Source organism: Vombatus ursinus, unplaced genomic scaffold, assembly GCF_900497805.2.
Source record: "Vombatus ursinus unplaced genomic scaffold, bare-nosed wombat genome assembly UNPS02010769.1, whole genome shotgun sequence".
In the NCBI taxonomy this organism is placed as follows: Eukaryota; Metazoa; Chordata; class Mammalia; order Diprotodontia; family Vombatidae; genus Vombatus; species Vombatus ursinus.
The window spans coordinates 2004319-2010844 of NW_020950547.1; positions in this window are offsets into that span (position 1 = coordinate 2004319).

The window sequence follows — 6526 nt, forward strand, 5'->3', positions numbered from 1 at the left end:
AGGTCAGGAGACCTTCAGGTGGCTCTCCAACAAGATATACCTAGAACCAGAATAACGACTAGAACTTAGAACTCCATGTGGAATGTGTTTTCTAACAAAATCACCTTACCGCCTACCTCTCTTCAAAGAACTAAATTAATTGTGCACTCTCTCCCAGAAATTAGAAAAAGTTCCTATCAAGATGACTATAAAGGTAGTAACAGAGGAGTTAGAGCTTTGGGGTCCCTACAGAGGACCAGTAAGAACATCAGGATTCTATTTTTAAATGAAATGTATTCAAACACTGGTTTCCATTCAGCCATCTCAAAAAAAAATTTCCCATGCATTCTTATAGGAGTAAATAAGTCCTTCAGTAACAGTCTCACAAATATTATGGTGCACTGATACAATCCAAACTATGGGCAATGATTTATTTCTTTCATAAAGTACCACATTTGAATTCTTTGTTAAAAAAAAAAGTGGTGCTGGATAATCTAAAAAGTATGATGTTTTGCCAACCAGTTAAAAATCTGAGCTTTTCTTCATTGTACAGTCTGTTCCGAGTTAACTGTTGGGATTTTCATTTTCAATTCTTCAGGCTTGAAGGTTTTAAGAACTAAATACTGTTTGGCTGAAATGATACATGGGATTTTTTTATAAGCCATCCAAATTAAACAGATATATATTTTTGCCCAGAACACATTGAAGGGAAAAGGTTCATAAATCAATGTATCCCTAAAAAAAAAAAAAAAAAGCATATGTTAGCATAAAGCCAGAATATGAGAAGACTATAATTTCACTGGCATGGGGAGCTCTTTGTGTCTGAACACCCTCCACCAATTTTTTTTTACAACCCATCTCCAACCTGGCAAAGTCCTAAGGGCCTTACCTAAGCCACATAGACGTTAAATGAGCTGCAGAGGATCATACAGCCAATAAGTGTGAAACCAGGTGATTCTGACGCCCAGCCTGATACTCAACCATTGTACCTTTTATAAAGCTAGGATATAAACAGATAAGTAGCACAGTTTCCTCCTCTATACAATCTACAACCTCTGGCCTTTATTTTTACTGAACTAAACCCGAAGCAAGTCCGTATGCATATTACTCCTAAATGTTCAATCACCAAAAACAGCACTTCATTGCACGAGCTTTAGTGCTCAGATACAGCAATGTTTTCTAAAATCCCTCATCCAGTTAGTGTTTTTGTGCCCATGCAGAACATTTGTGACACCCCTGAATGATTTGCATCCACACATTATGACCAAAGCCCTTTTCTCATCAGAGGACAATTTGGTGGTAGCTAAGGCTTTCTATTTCCTCTATTGTTTCTAAAGAGAAACAGGAAATATACCATTTAGATTCGAAGGCAACTGAAAGAGAAGCATTTTGTGGCAGATGGGATTTTTATGAGCTGTTTGTCACCATATACCAGCCTTGTTAAGAAGCGGTCGTTTTCTGCTCCATTACACTAAGATAGTTCTGTTTAGGCTTCCACTCAGCTGTGAAATGACTTTAAAACTTCGATAAGGAAGAAAGATTGTTTTTTTATAATAAAAGATTGCTGACAAAGCAGACTAAAACACAAAGAAAATGGTCAAACACACCGGGTTTTTTAATGTTGGGGGGAATATAGATATGTAGTACCACATTCTTATTCTCAATATGCTCATTTATGACAGCAGCGAAAAGAGCCCTATGCCTCTATTTTCTCCACCTAAAACAATAATAGCATCTCTTATATACTTTCACATGGTCTTCTGGGAATATGTCATATAAAGAAAAAAAAAAAGAGTAAGTACTCTAAGTAGGCCCAATACTACCCTAAAGTGACCAAACAGAAGATGCATAGGGAGAACTAAACACAGGAAATCTAACACATATTTTTAGACAGTTTTTCCCTTGTTCAACATCAATTTCCCTTGTATGTTTTTGTGTTGTAGCTGCTCATATATTAAGATTATTCTGCTTGGCTTCGGCTCCTTTGTAATTCTACTAATTTTAACATGAATAGTTTTTCCTTTTTTTTTTTAATCCTGCATAGCCTACTTAAACTTTGTCCCCTTAAGCAGGGATTCCTAACCTAGGGTCCTTGAACAGAGAGAGAGAGAGAGAGAGAGAGAGAAACAGAGGGAGAGGGAGAGAGAAGTTGTAAGCTCTTTGAGGACAGGCACTGTCTTTCACCTCTTTTTGTATCCCTAGCACTTAGCACAATGCCTGATTAATAAATATTTATTGATTAATTGAGAGATACAGATATATAGACATAGATAACTATATTTTGATATACAATAAATCCTCATTATTCACAGATTCTATATTTGCAAATTCAATTAGTTGCTTAAAATTTATTTGTAATCAATATTCACAGCACTTTCATTCGAGGATATGTGTGAAGAGCCTGAGTCACCCACATACCCAGCTGAGGTCATTAAGTAATGCTCTACATTTTTGTTTCAGTTTGCATATTGTAAACAAATGGCCTTTTTACAAACTATTGCCATGTTTCTTGCATTTTTTGTGCTATTTATTGTTAATTTTGTTATTTAAAATGGTCCCCAAGAATAATGCTGAAGTGCTATCTAGTTTTTCTAAGTATGAGAAAGCTGTGATGTGCCTTACAGAGAAAGTACACATGTCAGATAAGCTTCACTAGGGCATTTATAGGCTCTTGGCTGTCAGTTCAATGTTAACGAATCTACAATACAGTATACCCAGAGAAAAGAAGAAATTCATCAATTTGTTCGTAAGGCCACTCCAGAAAGTACTAAAGCTAGTGTTTTGAGGAGAGGCTTGTTGAAACCTAGCTGTGTATTTCCTTTAGGAGCAATGGTTCAGTATTCACTAATTCAGTGTTCACCATGACTTTGTGTCACATAATTGCTTCAAATCACAAGAATCAATAGTAACTGGTTTCCTTTGTAATCTATTGCATTTTATTTTGTGCACTTGCAAACATGATTCTGATAAGAGCTCTATAGGTTTCACCAAACTTCGAAAGATGTCCAGGACATTAAAAAAAAAAAAGTAAAACCCCTGGATTAAAGGTCATTAGTATCCTCAATTCAACAAATATTTGTTGATTGTCTACTGAGTGCAAGGCATTGTGCTTAGTTATTGGGAAAACAAAGATAAATATGACACAGACCTTGTTCTCAAAGGACTTATATTCATATTGGGGTAGAAGCAGGGACAGAAGCCCAGTGATGAAGGAATAAAGCGCTGAATTTAGAGTCAGTGGAAATGGGTTCAAATCCAGGCTCTGCCACTTGTTATGTTGTTGTTGTTTAGTCTTTTCAGTTGTATCTGACTCTTCATGACCTCATTTGGGGTTTTCTTGGCAAAGATACTGTAGTGGTTTTCAATTTCCTTCTCCTGCTCATTTTACAAATGAGGAAATTTAGGAAAACAGGATTAAGTGACTTGCCCAGGGTCACACAGCTAGTAAGTGTCTGAAGCCAGATTTGAATTCACAAAGATGAATCTTCCTGAATCCAGGTGAAGTACTCTATCTACTGTGCCACCTAGCTGCCCATTATTGTGTGACCTTGGGCAAATCACTTACTTTCTCTGGCTCTCAGTTCCCTCATTTGGATTATATAATTTCTAAGGTCCCCTCCAACTCTACATGTATGGTCCTAAGTACATAAATATAATACTAGAGAAAGAATGTTGAAAGAAAGGTCCAAGGAAACTGTTCTGGAATGGATTGAACTGGTCTGCAGATCTGAACATGTCATCACCCTACTCAATAAACTCTGTAGCTGCCTATCACTTCCAGGACCAAAAATAAAAGTCTCTGTTTGACATTCAAAGCCCTTCATTTCCTAGGCTCTCTCACTTTTTCAGTCTCTTTACAACTTCCGCACTACCAGGCCCCTCTCCGCATGTACTCTGTGATGCAAGGACACTAACTTCTTTGCTGTTTCTCACACAAGATAATCTACCTCCCAACTCTGGACATTTTTCTTGGCTGTCTCCCATACAGAGAATGTTCTTCTTCCTCATCTCACCTCCTGGCTTTCCTAGCTTCCTTCAAGTCCAAGGTAAAATCCCACATTCTATATAGTAAGCCTCTCCTAATCCTTCTTAATTCTAATGCTCTCCTTCTATTGATTATCTCCAATTTATCTTCTAAATAACTTGTTCGTGCATAGCTGTTCACATGTGGTTTGTGAACATCCTGAGATGTTCCTTTTTTTTCTGGACTATCTTTTATCTTTGTATAGAGACAGCTAGGTGGCACAGTAGATAAAGTACTGGGCTTCAAAAACAGCCTCAGACATTTACTACTAGCTATGTAGATCTGGGCAAATCACTTAACCTCTGTTTGCCTTACTTTCCTCAACTGTAAAATGTGGATAATAATAGCATTTACCTCCCAAGATTTTTTTTCTGATACTATTTATAAAGCACTTAGTAGGTACTTAATAAATGCTTGTTTCCTTCCTTTGCATGCCCAAGAACGGTACCTGACACATAGTAAATGCTTAATAAATGTTCGTTGACTATGTTTGACCTGTGCATTTTGTATTAGTATAGGGAATTCCTTCTGTATATTCAGGTTGGCATGTTCTTTTCAATTTTTAGTTTTAGAGAGTTGCCTAAAACAGTGGCATTAAGCTCATAGAAATGGATCCTTTTGGGCCACATATCAACTTAGAAAATCACAAATTAACATTATCTATGTTATCTCATATTTTTTATTTATTTTGTTAAACATTTTCCAATTACACTTGAATGTTTCAGGCAGGACTTGGGAGTTTTGCTGGCTGACTACACCAGTGATAGCGGAGTTTGTCACCTCTGGCCTAGAGTATTAAGAGATGTTAAGTAATGGGCCAGTGCCATGCCTCCAGTATGGGTCTTTTTAAGGAGGGTACTCAGGCCCTACTTGTCTCATTCTTCTCCAGGCTACACGCCAGACTTTCTCTACCATGCCCAAATACCAGGTACCTTTGTCTCCCCGCTCCACTCCCTTTTTCAGCTTTCTTTTAGGACAGGGGCAGTCTTTCTCCACGTATTTGTATTCCCTGGCACTTAGTACAGTGCCTGGCACAGAGTAGGCACTTAGTCAATATTTGTTGACCTACTGACTAACCATAGTTAAAGACTACAGCCTGAAGGTTATGCAGAATAGAAAGAAACTAGTTACCTTTATCTTCTCCCTATGCACACCCCCCCTCAGGTTTGTACTTTCCTAAGACTACCTGCCTCCAGTCCTGTCCCCTGACTACCCCACATCCTTATCCCCATCCCTATTCTATATCCTATGGCTGATAAAAAATGGTCAGTTTACTCCAAAGGTGATGCTAGGACAGGAATTAGCTTTTCCTATTATTGAATAGTGTAGAGTCACTATCTTTCTTCCTTCTGAAATGCACCACCTTATGGAGAAATAACAAATAGGTCAGGTTATTCTTTCTGGCATGGTTTTACTTCAGGAAATAGAAAATGGAGGTTTGGGAGCTAAAGAAGCAAGAAAGGGAATGAGATTGTGTTGACAAAACCCTTCTGCATTATAGATATTGGAAATTGAATCATTTTTAGAAATCTAAGAAGAACTCTTCAGAGCTTGTTATCTGTATGTGAATTTTTCTATCAGGAGTTCAAACTTCCCATAAAATGATTCTTTTAAAACCCTAACTTGGGCATCAGAGGGCTCTGTCTAAAGGAGAAGGCCCATCAGTCCTCTATTCCCAATAATTTGTCTCCATGATGATTAGATTTGTGTACCTTTTTGTGTGATTTTCCTGTGGTTTTGGCCCCAGGTTTCTCAGACTTAGCTTTCTTCATTAGTCTATCATGGTCAGCTAATTAAATATCTGCTCCTGTTTCTTTCAGTATAATATGAGGTCCTTGAGAACAAGAACTATTTTTTGGTTGTTTTTTAGGGGGAGTGGCCTATCCCCATCACCTATAATGGTCACCCACAAATAATAAGTACTTTTAAATGCTTATTGGATTGGGTTGGACTGGATGGGATTGGATTCCACTCGATACCTTGGATTTGTCAGTAGAATTGGAGTCAGTGATCATGGATTTCAGTCCTAGCACTAACATTTATTGGGTAACCTTGGGCTACTTACTTCCACCTCTCTAAGTCTCAGTTCTCTCTTTTGTAAAATCTGTAACACAATATACACCCTTTCCTGCTTCACAAGATTGCTATGAGGAAACAAGTTTGTGAGATATAAAACTATATCTGTGTGTCATGGCAAATGCCTGTAATCCCTGCTGCTGGGGAGGGAGCCTTATGGATCTCTTGAGCTCAGGAGTTCTGAGCTGCAGTGGGCTAAGCCAATCTGTGGTCTGCACATAAATATAGTGAACCACAGAAGGGGTGGATGGTGTTGCCCAAGGAGGGCTGAACTGGCCCAGATTGGAAATGGAGCAGGTCAAAGCTCTTATATCAATCAGAGTGGGTCAGGCCTGAGAGTGGCCCCTGAACTTCCACTTTGGGCAAGATAGGGAGGCCCAGTCTTTAATTTTTAAAAAAGTGTGTGTGTGTGTGTGTGTGTGTGTGTGTGTGTGTGTGTGTGTGTGT